This window comes from Prunus mume, linkage group LG4 (assembly GCF_029339155.1).
Source record: "Prunus mume cultivar Tortuosa linkage group LG4, ASM2933915v1, whole genome shotgun sequence".
Lineage (NCBI taxonomy): Eukaryota > Viridiplantae > Streptophyta > Magnoliopsida > Rosales > Rosaceae > Prunus > Prunus mume.
In genome coordinates this window covers 3119873-3140504 of record NC_142701.1, presented here as the reverse complement: position 1 = coordinate 3140504, position 20632 = coordinate 3119873, and the positions used below count along the sequence as shown (strand labels likewise).

The 20632-nt window shown below is 35.9% G+C and overlaps 1 pseudogene across 1 annotated transcript; it reads left to right on the top strand.

Annotated features, from left to right (window-relative positions):
• The first annotated feature begins 18738 nt into the window (after nucleotides 1-18738).
• Nucleotides 18739-20033, top strand: LOC148917671 (uncharacterized protein At2g29880 pseudogene; annotated as a pseudogene). Its single transcript, XR_016126097.1, has 2 exons — nucleotides 18739-19329; nucleotides 19425-20033. The product of XR_016126097.1 is annotated as an uncharacterized protein At2g29880 pseudogene (transcript).
• Nucleotides 20034-20632: the final 599 nt, after the last annotated feature.

Below are 20632 nucleotides of genomic sequence, written 5' to 3'. Positions count from 1 at the left end.
AGGTGTTTACGAGAACGAGTGCACCCGAGATTGGTGGTGTCCATGGCCAATACAACGTGTGTATGTTCCACAATAGGCTAATCAGTGAGCACAACTTTTTACTTAATTTTATTACTTTAATTTGTCAATTACGTTAGAATGTCATTAGTTGAATTGATCGAGTTCTTGTTTTGCTTCAGAGGCGATTGTGGTATATTCGTGTTGAAGTACATTGAGTTGTTGAGCACTGAGATTCCCTTAGCTACTTGCACCTCGCAGAACATGCCCTTTTTTCAGTTGAAGTTGGCTGCAGAGATTGTACGGGGAGATGCTTACATGCCATGATATCGGTTGAACTTAGTTCAGGCACATGATGATTAAATAGGTTTTGGGAATGTCCAAATTCAAAGTCATGTAAATACACAATAGAGACCCACGGGTCCTTTTCGAATTCTACCTCTGCTCCTCAATTCTTCTTCGTCTTTCTCAATCTTAGTGTATTTGTGTACAGAAATTTAGATTTAAGTTATTGGACAATAACAATTAGAACCAAAATAGTGGCAAATATTATAGCGGATGCATACTTTCATTTCGATTAGTGTGATATTACGCTATGTTTATTCTCATATTGTGCTAAATGTATATGGAGTTGGATGCAGAGCATAGACAGAAAAATGAAGAATCTGAAATGGAGATGCTGAGGCTTGGTGAGGAGAAAAGTAAATGGATCTGTAAATCTATTGCACGTGGGCAATCTAAATGGATAGGCAAATGCGTTGTTGAAGTTAGACACATGCCATTCCCATACATAGAATGTGCATATGGAGTGTAAAGTTTTTTTGGATTTAATCAAACAAACATCTGTGTAATATTGGCCTAACTCCTTCACGACATTTACCTAACCTTAACCAAACTGCATTGAATTGGGATTTGAAGACTGCATATGTGAATTGGGATTTGAAGAATGCATATGTCAATGGGGATTGATAGCTTTTTAAGTGTATTACATCATTGCAAAGTGATATGTCATCATTTATCCAAGCCACCATTCCAAATATCAGATCCCAATCTTTAAGCCGTTCAACATGCCTTGACGTAATCGCAATGGGTTGCATCTTAATAAGGTAATTCTGTAAGGGGAATAGGCGGCTATGGCCTCGCCTCCAATGTTTTATTCAATCATGCCCTCTTTATAGAAACAGATGAAAAAATGTCCCCAAGTGCAATGCTATAAAAACTCCCTATTGGTTCCATACTGCTCCTCGGGTTCAAATCCCTTTCTCCTCTATAATCGGTTAATAAATTGGTTGATTTTTTTTTTTTTTTATTGGTTTTGGGCAGCTGAGTAGCATGAAAGTAATGTATATCGGTGCGTCTATATTGCTTGTCTATTGCGTGCATATATTACATTTATTGCGTGTGTATTGATTTTTATTGCTTACGAAGGAAGTAAATAACAATACACAGGCAACAGACAAGCAATATACACGCAACAGACATGTAATATACACGCAATAGACATGCAATATACATCAGTCCCCAATTACATCAACCATAAGGAAGTCGTATTGAATAGGAAATTCTACTTAACAGTTGTTCTTCCTACTAAAAAAAAGAATAAGGACCGTTTCCCCCCTTAAATCTAACTCCTTAAATCTTACTTGAGTCTTACTTTTGCCCCTAATAAATATGCAATATTTGAGCAATAACAAGCGATATACATGCAGTAAACACTCAATCAACCTTCAATAAACATTCAATATCGGTTCAATAACATGCGAAATACATGCAGTTAACAATCATTAAACCTTCACTAAACATGTAAACAATCAATAAACCTTCAATAAACATTCAATATCGGAGTAATAACATGCGAAATACATGCAGTTAATAAACCTTCAATAAACATTCAATATCATGCGACTTACATGCAGTAAACAATCAATAAACAATCTATATACACTTAATAATTATGCAATCTTTAAAAAAAAGGTATTGTGTTATTATTGCATCGTATTGGCCCTGTATTATCATTTTATCATCTTCGTATGACTTTATTTTTTTAAACTAAGTGTAGGAAATTTTTTACTGGGTTTCAGACAAATAAATGCTTTTGTTTCAAACAATAATTTAAACTCAATGTCTATCCACCTATTTGAAGAACAAAAATTACAAAATGGGTTTGAAAAGTCATTGGTGGTGCGTGCAACATGTGTTTTTGGGGAGAACTTTTACAATCCTTGAAACTGTGCACTTAATTGGTCATTAAAAGAACAAATAATATGACAATTGATACAACTAATAAAACTAATACCAAGTCCTTAATTGACTTCAGCATATTTAGCACTGTAACATCATACGTGTCATCTTGCTGATCTGCTTCAGCGAAGGTTACATCAACCCATTCGAATACATTGCAACTGGTGGCTCCCTAATTGCAGGCATCATATATGCAAAATAATTTTGTCAGAGTTAGACCTAGGTTTTTTTTTTCACCACATACATATTCTGGAAATGAAAACTTACATAGAAGGTTAGACACTTCCAAAATGGCTTCCCTTGATTTTTATCTGATTTTGAAACCCGAAGCACCATTGCAGCTCCACAATACTGACACCTCTTTGTTTGAGCGGGAGATGAAGACAAAGACATGTTGAATCTTATCACTTGTACCTCTTCTCACTTAGATCTTCTCATTGAAACCTCTTCGGACTCATACCTTCTCACTCATAGTTCTCAGTCATACCCCTTCACTTATAACCCTAAACTTCTCACTCAGCACTCTCTCATCTCTGCCCAAATCGAATTATATCCTTCTTTTCTGTGTGTTGGTGGGTTGGTCACGATCTGGACACTTGTACCGTCAGAATTGTGACACCTTTTACCCCGAAAAGCAATATAATATTTCACTACCAAATATTAATATAAAAATTAAGGGGACACTGCTTTAAATATATTATTTTCTTTATATTTCATTAAGGCAACTAGTTGGATAAGAATCCGTCATTTATTATGGGTACTTGGCATGTCCGGAATTGGTCAGTCAAAAGAGGATACATTAGAATTCTTGTGTTCTTTGAATCATTGGAGTTTTTAGTTTTGTCTGAGCTGAAGTTTGCATGTTCTCAATGTGTTTCTGTTGGAATTCCCCATAGGGCAGGATCTTCATGAATATCAAAGTTATTGATAAAATTAAATGCTACTGGGGCATTCAGGAAGACTGCAAGTTGAGAGACTTAGTGGTGAAAGATGGTATAGGGTAATCAATAATGTAAAAATATGTTTCAATTCAATATGAATCTAGTATTTACTCTCAGGTTTTAGTCGCCTTGAGTTTGTATCTATTTTTTTGTTATTTCATTACTCTGTCATGTATTGTTTTCTTCCTTGATATATTTGATTTAACACATTGACTACAAGTTTGTTTTGGTAACAAAACTAGCTCTGTTCTTGTTTTTGCAGGATTAACAATGTTATTGTTAATGGGAAGTAGCAGCATCCCATCATTAGTGATGATTCCATGGAAGCTATGAAGCATGCTTTCGAACTCTTTAATGTTTGATTGGAAGTAGGCTTTGGGACTAGTGATATAGGACATAGCTTAGGATTGTAATGAATATTTGTAATTTATTACATTTGTCTTTTATTAATGATAATATATACTATTTTTCGAACAACAATTTCTCAATTGAAATGTTATTCATAGTTTTGGACCAAATTTTTGTATGTTCAATGCAAATAAATGTAGTTGGAAAAACATTTTTGACAAACTTCCATGTCGAGAAACCACAATTCCAACGTATTATATTTATCACAAATAGTAATCGAGGGTCGGAAATACTATTTTCAACAAATAGTCATTGGTCGAAAAAATAGCATGGCAAAAACAAAAGATCTCGATAAAAAATTATTTCCGACAGGTGCGCAAGTATTTGCGACCACATTTATGGTTGGAAGTGAATTTGTATGATTGTTTAGAAAATTTATTTCCGATAGAAATATAAGCAATATCGACGAAATATGGGTGTCGAAAATACATTATTTCCGATGGAATGGTCGGAAAAGAAGTATTTGCAACCAGTGTTTTAGCGACGACTTTCGACGGAAAAGGGTATTTCCGACGGCAAAAGGCTTTTTGCTACGAAAAAATGCCCTCGCTAAAAGCATTCTGTTTTGTAGTGTATGTTTTATGTTATTGTTAATTGAAATTCTGTGGTGATGAGTTGGGGCAAGAGGGGAAGTAGGTTTCTTACATTCATGAGATGAAGTGGGTTTCTCATTCTAAAAGTGTCGTGAGGTGAAGTGGGTATCTCACATTCATGGTTGTAATGTTCATGCAATTGCATATGTCTATATGCAATTACTAATCGCCTGTATGCAAATCCAAGTCACTGAATGCGATTACAGTATATAGTTTTATTTTTGAATTATGCAAGTGAGGTGATTTTGTGGTAGGTAGGTAGGTTTGACTGTGTTTTTGAATATTTTGTTATGGAGCGTAAAGTGTTCCGAATGTGTAATGTTAAGATTGGTCAAGATTTGGATTGGGATTTGAAAGGATTGAGAATCCCGGCCCAAGAGAGAAATGCATGGGTGGGTTGTGCGCATTATTTGTGCAATGTTATAATGGAGGGTTGATGCACATGCAAGTAGTGTCATGCAATTGCATATCGGTATATGCAATTATAGAGCGACTGTGTGCAAATCCAGGGCACTGTATTTTTGTGATTAAGCAATTACTAATCGCCTGTATGCAAATCCAAGTCACTGAATGCAATTACAGTATATAGTTTTGTTTTTTAATTATGCAAGTGAGGTTATTTCGTGGTAGGTAGGTAGGTAGGTTTGACTGTGTTTTTGCATATTTTGTTATGGAGCGTAAAGTGTTCCGAATGTGTAATGTTAGGATTGGTTAAGATTTGGATTGGGATTTAAAAGGATTGTGAATCCCGGCCCAAGAGAGAAATGCATGGGTGGGTTGTGCGCATTATTTGTGCAATGTTATAATGGAGGGTTGATGCACTTGCAAGTAGTGTCGTGCAATTGCATATTGGTATATGCAATTATAGAGCGACTGTGTGCAAATCCTGGTCACCGTATTTTTGTAATTAAGCAATGTGATGTTGCGGTGTTTAAGGGGTTTAGGGTGTATTAGGCTTTTGGATTAGTATTCAGATTCTCATTGCTAGAGTGCATGATAATGTTGTGTACTTGATTTGTGCACGTTATGGAAGCTCAAAAAAGAGGTGAAATGAAAGGAAAGCGCAAGGCCAAGAGTAATGTACAACAAGCAAGAGTTGGGCGGGATGCATTTTTTAATTTCATGTAATTACACATACATCTAAAAATTGGAAATGTGGTTGCTTAATATTTTGATGGTTTTTTGATTAAAAATAAATAATTGACAGGAAAAAAGAACAACATGAAATGGGGAAAGTGGCCAATGCAAATGGCAATGGAATGGGTCAGTTTATTAAATATTTTATTAAAAAGGCTCTTTCTGAACTGTCGTTCGTCCTACTCCTCTGTATTGTGGAGTGGATAGTCTTGACACTCAAACCGGTGGCAGAGGACGGGTCGGACTCGCTTGAATCATCTCAGAGTTGCGTCGGCCTTTCGAACCTGCGATCATTGTGTCGTCTTGGGAAGATGTGTTAGAGTTGTTGTGTGGTGCTGTGTTCACGGCAGCAGTGGCGGCGACACTGATATTCGTACAAAACGTCATCTACTCAACAAGATTGCCATCTTCTCCAATTCCTATTGCCCGTATGTTATTATCTCTCTATTGCTTGTTCATTTTGGCTTTTGTGATAAAGTTAAGGTATTGGGATTGGAAATTCATAAAGCAATCAAATTGAAATTTGAGAATTGTGAGTTGGTCAATTTGATAATTCTGAGAAATATTTAGAGTGTTCATGTTGAGGAAAATATGAATCCATCATCTGAAATGGGACCTTTTTACTAATTTATTGATTACTTTTCATTTTCATGGATTTATTGCATTGTTTTCTAATTATGGGAAATGAATTGGTGTGTTTCATCTACTAAATCTTTAGCTTTCTGTTATTGAAATAGTTTGCAAGTTGAGTAGAAATGTTTGGAAAAAGAACTTTGTGCATGCCTGGGTGTGTGAATTTAAGTGATGTTGGAATGAGGGATTGTGTGCTGTTTTGTGGATTCTTCTTTGAGGGTCTCTTGCTTGGTGAGAATTGTAGAGACAGGGAAAGGGGAAGTGGGTAGACATACCCAAACTCTCACCCAGAAGCAGCTCCTCATCACTTTCACGTGGTACAACAAAATTTCAGGCCAAAGCTTCACCATCAATATTGGGGACAAAGACAATATCTCTTCACCATTCAAATTCAACTTCAATTCACATGCATTTGGCTGGGAGATTTTAGTTTCCACACATCTGGCTTCTCTTGGTTGTTTCTTTGTTTTCTCTCTCTTATTTTTTAATTTATTTAGAGCAACAAGTTTGGGTTTGGTGAATTTTTCTTCCTTCAATTTTTTCCTTGTCCTTTTTTTAAAATAAAAATTAATATGAGGTTCTCTAATCTATTAAATTAGATTTTTTTAATCGTAGCATAAGATTTCATTTTATTGTAAAAAAAAAAATTCATTCATCTTAGTCATCAAAGAAAATACAGCATTGAGATACCAGTTAGAGTAGAAGAAGAGAGAGGTTGTGGTGAGGTTCAATCAGGGGTTTCGTTTAATGGTGGTGGAGGTGGTGGTGGAAAGATGACGGAGCTACTGCTAGAGTTCTGGGTAATTTAGCTTTGGCTGTTGGATTTACTTATCTTTCATTTACTGGGCAGCTTGGTTGGATTTTGGATGCAATTGTTTCCATTTGGGTACTCTCTTCCATTTAGCAACTGATTTGGGGTTCTTCTCACAAATCTTAGTTCCTTTACATTTTTGAAAAAAACTGGTAGTTTTATACTATTTTTGTGTCTAATATAATCATTTTTATTTTTGACACTGACATCAGCATGTATGATTATATCTGAAATGAAATTGATGTCTTTTCACATCCAGCTCCTTGCAGTGCTTGTAGCAATTGTTGGTGTCGGTGCTTTTCTGTGGTGGGCAAGGCAGAATATGGTTCAAGACAGTGTAATCTATTTTTTCTCTTGCTCACTTCTTAAAGCTCATAGTTGTCTTCAACTGTGGTATCAAACATCTATTGTTGCCTAGTGAAAACACAACCCAAGTTGTTGAGTGGGTTAATTTCCATGCTCTCAATTTGGTCATTTGATAACTCCATAAATATACTCATTTATGTACTCTTTTTACTTAGGTTTTGTAGGACATTAGACTTAAAAAGGGCTTATTACTTTACTTTTCTGATTTTCAGCTTTTTTGCTCTTTTAGAAGATTTTTAAGGGAAAATCAACTTTTCAGAGGAATTATGGTGCAAAGCCAATTGGAGATGAAAGCTAACATCTTGAAGTTCAATCTGTGATTTTTCTAGAATTTTCTACTGAGCCAATTGGTACAGTATTACAAGTAAAGTAAGCTCACGTGCAGACATGACAGTTTAGTACATGTTACGTGAATGTGAAGAAACGGAAGCCTTCCCAAATTTTCCAAGTTATGTGCTATATATGGTTGGAAAGATAAGACATTTATCTTTCTAAAATATATTTTTACTGATTTTTCTAGGAGGCCGAAGATCCCCAAATCATGTGACAATTGGACTGAGCTGTATTTCCCTGTGGAGTTAGGAATTGTGATCTTTACTTTCCTATTTGGATTCCTTATTTTCCAAGACTTCTTGGACGACTTCTCAGTCAATTTTAGGGTTTAGGACTCTGATATAAGTCGTATAAAAGGCCAGTCAAGGACCCCAAACAAGGATTCATGTTCTAAGGAGATCAACCGCGCAAGAGGAGAAAGCTGCCAACGAGTTCTTTCTTTTCCTTCCTTGTAAAAATAGTCAGTTCTTGTGTATTTATTTTTGAGTTCATCCAAGAACATGAGTAACTAATTTCTTGTTATTTGGGGATTAATCTTGAAGCCCTAAACATGATTTCAATTTTATAAACAAGTTTGAATGGATTTTCAGTTTCTACAAGCATGATGATTTCAGTTTCTCTATGTTATGTAAATTCTGATATTTTGTTTCATTGAGTAGCAAACTTGGAAGCATGTATTGGAATTAAATTGTTGTAGAACATAGGTCAATTGCCATATTGAATGTGTTCTTGTTTGCAACGAATAATTGGGTTAAGAACTAGTTATCAGAAATCGATTCTTGAATTCCTAATAACAAATGCCATGTTTTAGGGTTTTTGTGACACTCATATTCTCTTTGATCTTAATGAATTCTTGATTGTTAATTTGAGTAAATGTCATACTAGATTCAAGGACGGATCTAGGCATGGGCTAGAGTGGGCTCTAGCCTAGTGCTAAACTTGGAGGTGAAAAAAATTTAATATTAATTTTATAAGTTAAAGCCAAGTTAATTAAAAAGAGTCCACCCCTTTTTGTTGAAATTAGCCTAGCACAACCGTAAGATTTCATCTCTAGAGGCACCCACACACGTCAAAAATCATGTTTTTCTATTACCCACCCATGTAAGCAATAACTTTATATTTGAACTTGAGAGCAGTAGGTCTCCTCCTCTTTAAAATTGTATCAACCTATATCCAATGGGTTCTTTAATATTAGTAGTTTCTCGCTTACTTTTTGAACTTGTTAGCCTTTTATGACTTAGAGTTTGTGTGTTCAATTTTGGGGAATTTTTATTCAATTTGCTATGATTTTATTGATGACTTGTCATTTTTCTAATTTAATCTATTCATTACTTGATCTTTGCTTTTATATAGTCTAGTTGTCTCTTGGTTTTGTTGAATCTTGTAGCTTGTGATTGTGCAATTGTAAATCTATATGACTGCAACCTATGTGTACTCCCATCAAATTTAAAAATTGTTAATTGAAGAATGTTGCTACCACTCATTTTCTTTACATATATAAAAAAACCTATAGCCTATCTAACCATGTAAACCCCTCATAAAAAAACCATAAACCTAAAGATAAAAAGGTAATATAATGGATCTCCCATTAAAAATACTAGTCCACCCTATAAAATTTCCTGGGTCCGCCCTGACTAGATTTCAATTAAGAATACACGTATTGATGTAAATGCCATACACTTTTTACATACACTTAAGAGAGAATCATACAACTCGAGTCAAATGCCATGATCTTGTTTTGAGTGTCGTCATCATATGCTTGCTAGAAATTGGTTATCTATTGTTGTTTATGGATTGATTGATTGATTGTTTGGAGGTGGATAGTAAGTCCTAGCTATTGTTCTTGATTGATTTTAAACCAATTTCTCTTAAACTCTAATTTAAATTCTGTTTTGTTTTCTTTTCCTTATTTTGTTTTATTCACAAAATCAAATCAAAACCCCCCCTTGGTGTTGGCGTGTGTGTGGAAGTCCTTGTGGTTTCAGTAGTTTTTTGCTGAATTTCTCGTGGAGTCATATTCTCATCAGTACGAGTCAAGGGAATGGCCCCCTGACCTTTGATTTCCATATAAAGGACACAACGAGCATAAATACCTTCTTTAATTTCTATTCTGATGGATTGAATGTCTTTCATAAGGAATCGGAGGAATATGCGACGATTTTTTCCAGGAAATCCCCAACGAAAAATACACACTACGCCCTCTTTTATATCGAATCGATCATAACCACTACCTACATTCCATGAAATTGCGCACCACAAATAAGAGCTAATAAAAAGACTTGTGATCCCATAGAAAGACATCACGATCCCTTGTGTAAAAAAAAAAAAAAATTATTTGCTGAGAAGGAAATTAAGATATAAAATTCCTACCAAAATAACTGGACATTCCAACCAATAAAAACCCTAATGACCCTAAAAATAAAAATAAAAAGAAGAACAAAAGCCTAGCAGAAATTACTTTTTTTACCAGACCCCGCTATAAGTTCTATCCATATACGTTCTCATCGCCAACTCATACTTTAACTAGACCTAGTTGTTGCATTTTATTGGAATTGGGAGAATAACAAAAATAAATTTTATTTTACTTTTTTTTGTTTCCAAAGTAACTCTCATCAACCAGCATTATTATAATGTGAACGTTTAGGGGTAATTCATCGAGGGGTAGTTTGGTACAGGAGACTGTCATGGACTGGATTAAGTATTGGTATGGTCTTGGATTAGCTTGGCCTGGCATAAGCTGGATAACACTTATACAGCATTTGGTGTATGTTTGATTGGACTAGGACTATTTTTCTTTTATTTTTAAGAGTAAGATTTTTTTATATTTTTTTTACTTTTCTTCTCTCTCCATCTCTTTCTTCCTCTCTGCATCTCGTTTTTTCATTTTTGGACGAACCTCTCTGCATCTCTTTTCTTCTTCTTCCCCTTTACATCTCTTTTATCTTCTTCTTCTCCATTTTCTCCCATCTTCTCTGTTTTTTTCTAAAATTTTCTCTCCTCTTCTTCTCTATTTTCTTTCCTCTTCTCCTCCATTTTCTTTCTTCTTCTCTATTTTTTTCGAAAAATTTCTCTCATCTCTTCTTCTCCATTTTCTCTCCTCTTCTCTGTTTTGTTTTTAGAAAATTTTATATTCTCTCCTTTCCTCTTCTATTCTGTCATCTCCTTCTTGGGTGGCTATGGCAAGTGGTCGTGGCGGGTGGTCGTATCTGGTGGTTGGGATGGTGGTTATGGCTGCTGCTTGGTCGGTCGTTGGTTATGGGGTGATTGGGTGTGGTTGCTAGTTGCTTGGGTCGTTGGGACTGTTAGTCCCTCCTCTCCAGACGGGTTTAGCTAAGAACACCTAAAGAGGTGTTTTTGGTGGGCCCAGTATTAGTTAATCCCACTTAAAATTAGAACAGGGTGAAACAAACATAGGATAAAACTTTAGCCAAGCCAGTCCAAGCATGCATGGTGTAACAAACACACCTCGAATTTCTTAGATCCAAACTAAAATAGTAACATCCCTTTCACATGATTTCCGAATACATATAAATATATTGACTTTACATTTCAGAAATTCTCCCCGATCCCGATCTATTTGAAAATAGTTATAATTCATTTACCCGTAATTTCATGTTTATACATACATAAGAGCTTATGCATGAAGGAAGCCACATGTTATACCATATTCTACTAATTAGATATCTATGTTATGATCCAAGTAAGGCAACCCCTGCTTAGTTGAACCAGCATCAACAAGCTGAGCGCATTTCCTAAACATCTCAAAGCTGATCTCAATGAACGCAACCCCTGCTTTCGCGTGAATAAATAGCCCGTTTGTTTGAAAAAGTAAGTTGGTTGGGTCCATTTTTCGGGGGAACGGGCAACTTTACTCAACGAATGCACCCCTTGCGTTGGCTTGAACAAATAGTTCATTTGTTTGAAAAAGTAAGTTGGTTGGGTCCATTTTTCCAGGGAACGAGCAACTTTATTGAATGAACGCAACCCCTGCCATTCGCTTGAACAAATAGCCCGTTTGTTTGAAAAAGTAAGTTGGTTGGGTCCATTTTTCCGAGGAACGGAAAACTTTACATAACGAACGCAATCCTTGCGTTAGCGTGAAAACGTAGTCTATTTGTTTGAAACAATAAGGTTGTTGGGTCCACTTTTCTTGGGAATGGGCAACTTTACTGAACGAAAGCACCCTTTGCGCTCGCTTGAACAAGCATCCCGTTTGTTTGAAAAAGTAAGTTGGTTGGGTTAAGTTTTATGGGGAACAAGCAACTTTACTCAACGAACGCAACCCCTGCATTTGTATGAACAAATAACCCATTTGTTTAAAAAAGAAAGTTAGATGGGCTCTTTTTTTCGAAGAACGAGAAACTTTACTAAACGAACGCACCCCTTTTTTGTTCGCTTGCACAAATAGCCTGTTGGTTTGAAAAAGTAAATTGGTTGGGTCTATTTTTCCGGGGAACGGAAAACTTTATACAACGAACGCAACTCCTGTGTTAGCGTGAAAAAATAGCTCGTTTGTTTGAAAAAGTAAGTTGGTCGGGTCTATTTTTCGAGGGAACAAGCAACTTTACTGAAAGAATGCACTCTTTGTGCTTGCTTGAACAAACAGCCCGTTTGTTTGAAAAAGTAAATTGGTTGGGTTGATTTTTATGGGGAACAGATAACTTTACTCAACGAACGCAACCTCTGCATTCACGTCAACAAATAGCCCATTTGTTTAAAAAACAAAGTTAGCTAGGCCCATTTCCCTGGGGAACGGGCAACTTTACTGAATGAATGCACCTCTTACATTCATTTGAACAAATAGCCCGTTTGTTTGAAAAAGTAAGTTGGTTGGGTCCATTTTGCCAAGGAACAAGGAACTTTACTGAACAAACGCAACACCTGCCGTTCGCTTGAACAAATAGCCCGTTTGTTTGAAAAAGTAAGTTGGTTGGGTCCATTTTTCCAAGGAACGGACAACTTTACACAACGAATGCAACCTATGCGTTAGCGTGAAAAAATAGCCCGTTTGTTTGAAAAAGTAAGTTGGTTGGGTACATTTTTCTAGAGAACGGACAACTTTACTGAACGAACGCACCCTTTGCGCTCACTTGAACAAAAATCCCGTTTGTTTGCAAAAGTAAGTTGGTTGGGTTAATTTTTATGGGGAACATGCAACTTTACTCAACGAACGCAACCCATGCGTTTGCTTGAACAAATAGCTCGTTTGTTTAAAAACGATAGATAGATGGGCTCTTTTTCCGGGGAACAGGAAACTTTACTGAATGAACGCACCTCTTACGTTTGCTTGCACAAATAGCTTGTTGGTTTTAAAAAATAAGTTAGTTGGGTTCTTTTTTCTGTGGAACGGGAAAATTTATTGAATGAACGCAACCCCTGTGTTCGCTTGAACAACTAGCTCGTTTGGTTGAACACGTACGTTATTTGGGTTCTTTTTTCCATGAAACGGACAACTTTACTCCATGACACATTTGAATACAAGTACGGCTCAATCATTGGCGAAGGCGGGTCCACCAGATGAGAAGGTGGCGGACCATTTTCCTTCAGATGACATAATCGTACCATGATTTTGGGCACATAACCCACCACGAGAAGCGACTCCTTTAATTATTCACTTGCAAAGGCTTGGTTCGCACCACTAAACGAACCACGTGTAGTGATTTTCACATTACTGGGTACATCACCCCTATAACTTTTTTTTGGCTTATTATTACAAAACGTCCCTAAGGTTTACGAAACTATCAGATTGCATCCTTATTATTTTATTTTTTTATCATTCGTGGTCCTCAAGGTTAGTATGCATGATCACAAATGGTCTCTGCCGTTAGGTTCCGTCAAAAACTCCATTAGTTTGTTGACGTGACATATATATATCATAAAACATCCCTGAGGTTCATGCACCTATCACAAATGGTCCTTATGAAATTTTTTAATTTTTTAAGTTTAAAATTCATAACATTTTTTTTTCTTTTTAAAATTTTATGAATTTAAATTATTTTAAGTACATGTGACACTATATTATTGTAGATGTGGGCTACATATATGTGCCACATCAACAAACTAATGGAGTTTTTAAAAAATAATTTAAAATTTATAAAATTTAAAAATGAAAAAACTAAGGGTTTAGGGTTCATAAATGGTCCTCAAGATTAAAATCCTTCTATAAATGGTTTTTTCATTTATAAATAATTTTAAAAAGAAAACCAAAATTTTATGAATTTTAAATTAAAAATTAAAATAAATTCGTAGAGACCATTTGTGATAGGTGTGTGAACCTCATGGATGTTTTTTGATATATATGTATGCCATGTCAGCAAAGTAACGGAGTTTTTGACGGAACCTAACGGCAGGGACCATTTGTGATTGCACATACTAACCTTAAGGACCATGAGTGACACAAAAAAACTTTAAGGATGTAATCTGATAGTTTCGTAAACCTTAGGGACGGTTTTTGATAATAAGCCTTTTTTTTCCATGATTTTGATGAAGATAGATAAGATGGAGTGTTGTATGATAAAATGATCTAAATTTTTGTGGACATGATGGGTTGTTTTATAGAAACATGTAGGGGTAAAATCGTCCATTCAGAATAAATTGCCCCTTCCCGTTTGTGATGCTATGTATTTCGGATAATTGCCCCTTCCCGCTTACAGTTACTCTTGCATTGCATCGCCTTAGTGTAATTGCATGTGTGTTATGCAAACGCTACCTGCCTGTGAGCAAACTCCACATAGCTTAAAAACGCAAAGCTAATGAATGTATAGTGCGAAGACAAAGAAAAGCAAGTAACTACTTCATTATGACCTTATGGCTATTATTAAATATTAGGGTTAACCACATTATGGTTTACGAAATTGGGGATATTTTTTAATGTGATTCGTACTACATGACGATTTCTATTACTAGGTATTTTCGAATAATTGGTCCTTTTGTAATATAATATGTTCAGATTATTGCCCCTTACCGTTTGTCATGCTCTGTATTTCGGATAATTGCACCCTTCGATTTATAGTAAAAAATATGTCTAATTATGCCTGTACAATAAAATATGATCCATTTTTTCTTATTTTTGTTTGCGCACAGTCACTCTTGCATTGCATCACCATCATGCAATTGCATGTTTGCAATGCACATGTTGCCCGACTATTGGCAAACTCTTTGGAGCATAAATACGAAGCTAAAAACATGCAATTCCATGAACTCCTTACCCAAAGTACATTTAACTCCTAAACTGCATGAACTCATTACCCAAAATACATTGAACTCCTAAACAAAAAAAAGAGGGTTGTTTGAACTCTTACTTCATGTTTCCAAACTTTCAACGCATCCTCCTTACACTTCCTTTCTCCTCCAACTCAATTGTCGTCGTTCACACAATTCCAACAAATCAAACTAAATACCTCTCAATTTGGTGATCATTACATCATGAAGCTTGGACCCATCATCAATTTTGCAACGATTACCTTTATGCAAATCAGTTTTGGGCAAGTAGAGAGAAGAGTTGAGGACCTTGCTTAAGCAGAGTCGCCAGCTTTGTCTTCGGTTTTCTCGTGGATGACCTCAATTCAGTGAGCATTAGCTTCCTGTAGATGCGTTTTGGCCTAACACAAACAAGAATTGGAGGCGCTCAGGATGGATTTGGGCAAGTAGAGAGAGGGTTTGGTGGGCAAGCAGAGAGAGGATTTGGAGGCCTTTAGGATTGGATTTAGGCAAGCAGAGAAAAGAGCTGGAGACTCTTACGATTGGATTTGGAGAGAAGACTAGGAGAGAGCGTCGTCTTCCACCTCCACAGCATGCGTCTGATTCTGTTACCCCTTGTAAGAGTCACATGTGACTCACATGCTCAATAACAAAAGGCTGAATAGGTTATCCAGTCATTCAATCTCAGCCATCCATTTTTGAAATGCAAACTCTGCCCTTGGATAAGTGGCTGTACCGGTACAGCTGAGGCACCGCATAATTTTTGCAGGGGCGAACCCTTTCAGAGTGAGATACTATTGGAGACAAATTGAACACGAAAGTCGAACTTTTGGCAAATTGGCATCGTATACATGCACACCAGTTCAACACATGAAACCTATGTATGCTTTTGACTCATAACCAAGAACTTTGCAAAGAGAGTCCTTCAATTTTCCTTTCAATGAGGAAAAGCTAAATTGCAACTACTCCTAGACTTAAGACTACTTATGGTAGGTGTACCGTCAATTAAGCTTTAACTAATACATGTTTGAAATTACCTGTAGGATGACTAAAAATGCCTAGAAGAAGGTGAATATGCCAATTAAAAATTACAATCAATAAACTTCGATAGCAAAATTGATATGCTTTATCAATCCTGAAACGTGCTGAACATAAAATAAAGGAACACGTAGAGAATTATTTTACGTGATAAAACCTCACCTTTGGGGAAAATCCACCGGACTCCTCAGTCCAACACAAATCCACTATAGAACGAAGATTACAAAAAGGTAGAAAATTGGGGGTTGGGCAATGGTCGCTATTGAAGAAAGACTGGCAGTGGTTTTGGTACTGTAAGGTAGAAAATTGGAGATCGGGTAATAAATGCTGAGGAATCATGTTCCCTGCTAGAAATGGGCTTGGGTTTTTGGCACTCCTAAGCAGCCCAAAACCTCTATTTCTTGAACCCTTTGATGGGCCTCATTGATCCTTGTAACCATCTACACCATAACTCGCTCAGCAAACCCCATGCATGTATGTGGCTTAGGCCCACTTAAGCTTGTCGGGTAGTTTCGCATAGAAAAGTGTATTATTTGCCTATTTTTATATTAGGCTTCTTGTGACATTTTGGGCCTCAACAAATATATACTTTCAGACGGAGAGATTGCAATTGTTTAGGGATTGCTGTACAAATATGAATTCTATTTCTTATGGCATCCAGATGTGTCAATATGACCTCCTCTTTGTACATCAGAAAGTGGAGGAAAACAAAAAGCACAATGAAATTTCATAAGAAAAATTAGAATATGATCCATATTAAATAGAAGGACTGTTGAATTTCTTCAATTCTTCAATAGAAGGACTGCTGAATTTCTAGGGTTATTCAAAGAGGAAGAAGGGGTTTATCCCTAAATCTAAAACGTTGGGTTTTTTTTTCTTTTTTGTTTTTATTTTATCTGTGTGAACTTTTTTTTTATAACAAATTATTTAATTAAAACATATGAGATGGTAGATGACATGAGTTGCCATGTCATGTGCCACATGTATTAGTATCCAAAAGTTGATAAACAAGTTAGTGCTTAGTGTTATAGAAGGAATATTCTCATTGTCCACGTGGAGTCTCATGATTAGTTGCCGAAATATTTACTCCCAGAACTAAGTCGTGAAATAAGGCTAAAGCAAAAGTAACAATTGGCAATAATTTTTTTGTGGACTTCTGGAAATCTGTTTCATGTAGCTTGCTCGTGTAGCTTGGCAAGGAAATTTTGACGCATGGGTACAAGATCCTTTACATGTAAGACCCATTGCTCATGCAATTTGGGATCCTCATTTTGGTCAATCAGCACTGACTGAATACATAAAAAATTTGGATTTGATCTATCGCAAGATTTGCAACATATGTTCTTTTTGGTCAGAATCAAATTTTATTAGATAGAAGGCAAAAGCTGGTTACAACAAATTGAGCTCAATAAAAAAGAACTGCAACACATGAAGGAATAAAACTTAAGGAGGACATAAAGCAGAGAAAAGCAAAATGCATACAAAAAGCAGGGAAATGTCACACTACCCATAACCGAACAGTTGCGCAATCAACCCAAGCCCACACCCACCGAAGAGGAACCAGTAAACAATGCTCGAGACAGAAAATGGTGGTGGACAAGCCACCAAAGCTACGAAGAGCTAGCGCTATCATAATCCAAGTAAAGGAGACCGTCGAGTGGTCGAGGCGCTGAAGATGGTTGTGAAGGGAAGGTGCCGAGAAATTGGGGCCAGTGGTAAGAGGAGAAAATGCATATCAAGCACTAGAGGCTCTTACAAGCAAAAACTAGAAGAGATTATTGATCAACGCCACAAACGGGTTGAAACGAAAGCAGCACAAAAGGCTGTAGTAAACCACACAACACGCTTGTTCACTCCGTTTGTCACTGAATCAAAGATAGAGGCAAATCACAGATCAGAAGTAGTTTTCCAGCATGAATCAAATCTAAAATCTACAAAAGAAACAAAGAAAGCCAAAAAAATGGCCGACAACACAATTGAAATAGGGGAAAACCACCCAAGCCACAAAGACACAATGGCAATCTCTGGACAAAACAGACCCAGAATAGGAGCAAAACAACGAAACCACCCACACCCAATCACACACCCCCTGCAAAATAAAAGAAAAGGCCCAAATCACAGCAAAAGAAAAGGGTGAGGAAGAAAACTCAAGGAGGGAGGGAAAGAGCGGACGGTTAACAAAGGAAGGAAAGGAGAGGGGAGGGAGGGGCAAGACAGAGGCAGGGGAGAGCAAAAGGAAGTCACCACCCAAAAGGGGGTTGGCGGCTAAGTCTCCAAGCCTTGGGTTTTCTTTCCGAGGGAGAGAGCGGCTAAGTCAAGTATTAGGGGGTGTATTGAATTAGGATTTTAATAGATTTTTTTTAAGCTTAAAAGTCTAGTGGTATTCAATTATGATTTTTAAGTGATCAATAAAAATCTGATGGTATTCAATTAGGATTTTAAAATCATCAATGCAAGTCTGATGGTATTCAATTAGGACTTTTAAAAGATTAGAAAAAGTACGGTGGTATTCAAAAACTTACCGATTTTGAAGTATTTCGTTAAATGATGTAATCTGTGAGACTTTTCAGTGGGTGATATAAATACCAAACCCATAAAAAAATCACACCATTTTACATCGATTCTCATGGATGAAGATGAACAGACTTGAGAAGTAACAACAGCAACGGAGAAAAGGTTCTCATCTTTTCTCTTCACATGCTTGCTATTATTTTTTTTTGTCTCGATTTGCATTATTCGTGTTGCTAATGTGGTACATCTGTGTATATCTGTGTTGCTTTTTGTTTCTGTAAATATTGATATGAATGATTTGATAGGAATGATACCAAACCCCATTATTATATGCGTTGCTGTTGTTGTGTTGCTTTGCTTTGGTTTGTTGTGTTACTTTTTGTTTTTGGTTTGTTGTGAACAGACTTGATAGGAATGGTTTTACTTATTGATATTTATTATTTCATAAAATAATATTTTATTACTTTTGTAAAAACTGGAGAAATAACTATTCAAATAACAATAGAGCTTTGTTTTGATACTAGTTTTTTTTATCTTTCCCACTTGGGAGAAAAGGACCACTGTGCTACGATTTTTTTTAATTTTATTTATTTATGATAAAGATGAACTTTCTTTTTTGCAAGTATGAATTTATACTAATTGCATTTTTTCATGTGCTTATTTGGCTCTATCATTGTTGTTTGACGTAAAGTTGTGAAATTATGTGTGATATATGATATAGTAGTAAAAGAGGTTTCTCTTACATGTATGATGTAGTAAAATGAAGGATTCACAACAAGGAAAGGACAAAGGAAAAGGAAAAAGTTCCGATAATTATGAACTTTGGACCAAGGAAGAAAGCGATTTCTTGTTAGAGCTATTGGTTGATGGTATCAGTCGAGGATGGCGTGATACTAATGGGTCAATAAGTAAGCAAACAATAGAAAAAAGAGTACTTCCTCGCCTAAATGAGAAAACCGTGTCTCCTAAAACATATAACAATTACGTGAGCCGAATGAGATGGTATAAGAAGCAGTTTGACAAAATGACTACTCTCATGCGTAACAACTCTGGATTTGGGTGGGACCCAATTACAAAGAAGTTCACGGCTAGTGATGAAGTATGGGAAAATTACTTGAAGGTGAGCTTCATATTATAAGCTATGTCACTTACTAGCTTGCTCTAATATTTTATTTATAATATATTAACACTCATCATTTTTTTTTTCTTTGCTAGTCCCACCCAAGTCACAAGAACCTTCAGACAGAAAGTGTTGCTAATTATGATGATTTAAAAATTGTGGTTGGGGGTGCAACTGCTACTGGAAATGGCTCACTTGCATTAGGTGTCAATGATACCGATGCAACAACTTTTAGGGACGAGGAAAACCTAAATTTTGGGATGGAAGACTTTACATATGATGCTGCCAATGAGACATTTGTAGCACCAAGTCACTATCAACCATCCTTCCAACCTTCATCACCCAACCAATCTACACCACCCTTTGAGTCCCCTTTAGGTGTTGAGGTTCCTCAAGGAAAAACAAGTCAAAAGAAGCGAAGTAGATCCGAGTATGATGGGAGTTCTAACTCAATTGGTTCCACCAACCAAGCCAAAGTTCTTGAAACCATATCCACCAATTTTGAGAAAATCTATGCTCTAATGGAGAAAAGAGAAAGAGATAGAGAGAATAGTATTTGGGATGCTATGAAGGATGTACCAAACTTGGATGACAATGCTCGATTCTTGGCGATTGAATTGCTTAATACTAAAGTCAAACAAGACATGTTCTTGAAGATGTCACCCGAAGAGCGCACATCTTGGATATCCTTCAAATTGGGATGAATTGTTATTTGGATCACCTTGGTTTTTGGTTGAAAATTGTTTACTTTGAATTGTTGAACTATGAATTTGATTTTTGGTATTTTTGTTGAACTATGTATTTTGGTTGTCATTTTGGTTGAACTATGCATTTGGTTTAATTTGTTATATTTTGATTGAACTTTTTCCTATTTTTGTTGAACTATATATTTTGGTTGGACTATGTATTTGGTTTTCATTGTTGTATTTTAATTTCCATGAATATGCTTTTTTTTTTTTCACACCATGAACAAAAAGTGGTGACCAACTAAAATAATATGTATGAAAATCACTAGAAACGATAAAGTAATATGACCAACTAAAACTATCATCTATACAAAGTAATATGAGGTCCTCATGCAAACAGTACGTCTCCATTAATCACTAGAAACAATAGCTCTTATTTCAATCAAATTGATTGTTCTAATTAATATGTATGAATTCTTTTTTAATTTTTTATTTATCAACATGTTAATTACATGATAAAGAATTAATTTTTAATCTTTTATTTTCTTTGTAGTCTCATGTATTTGAATTCTACAAACAATGTCACTATCTACAATTCCTAATTTGTTGGTTAATTT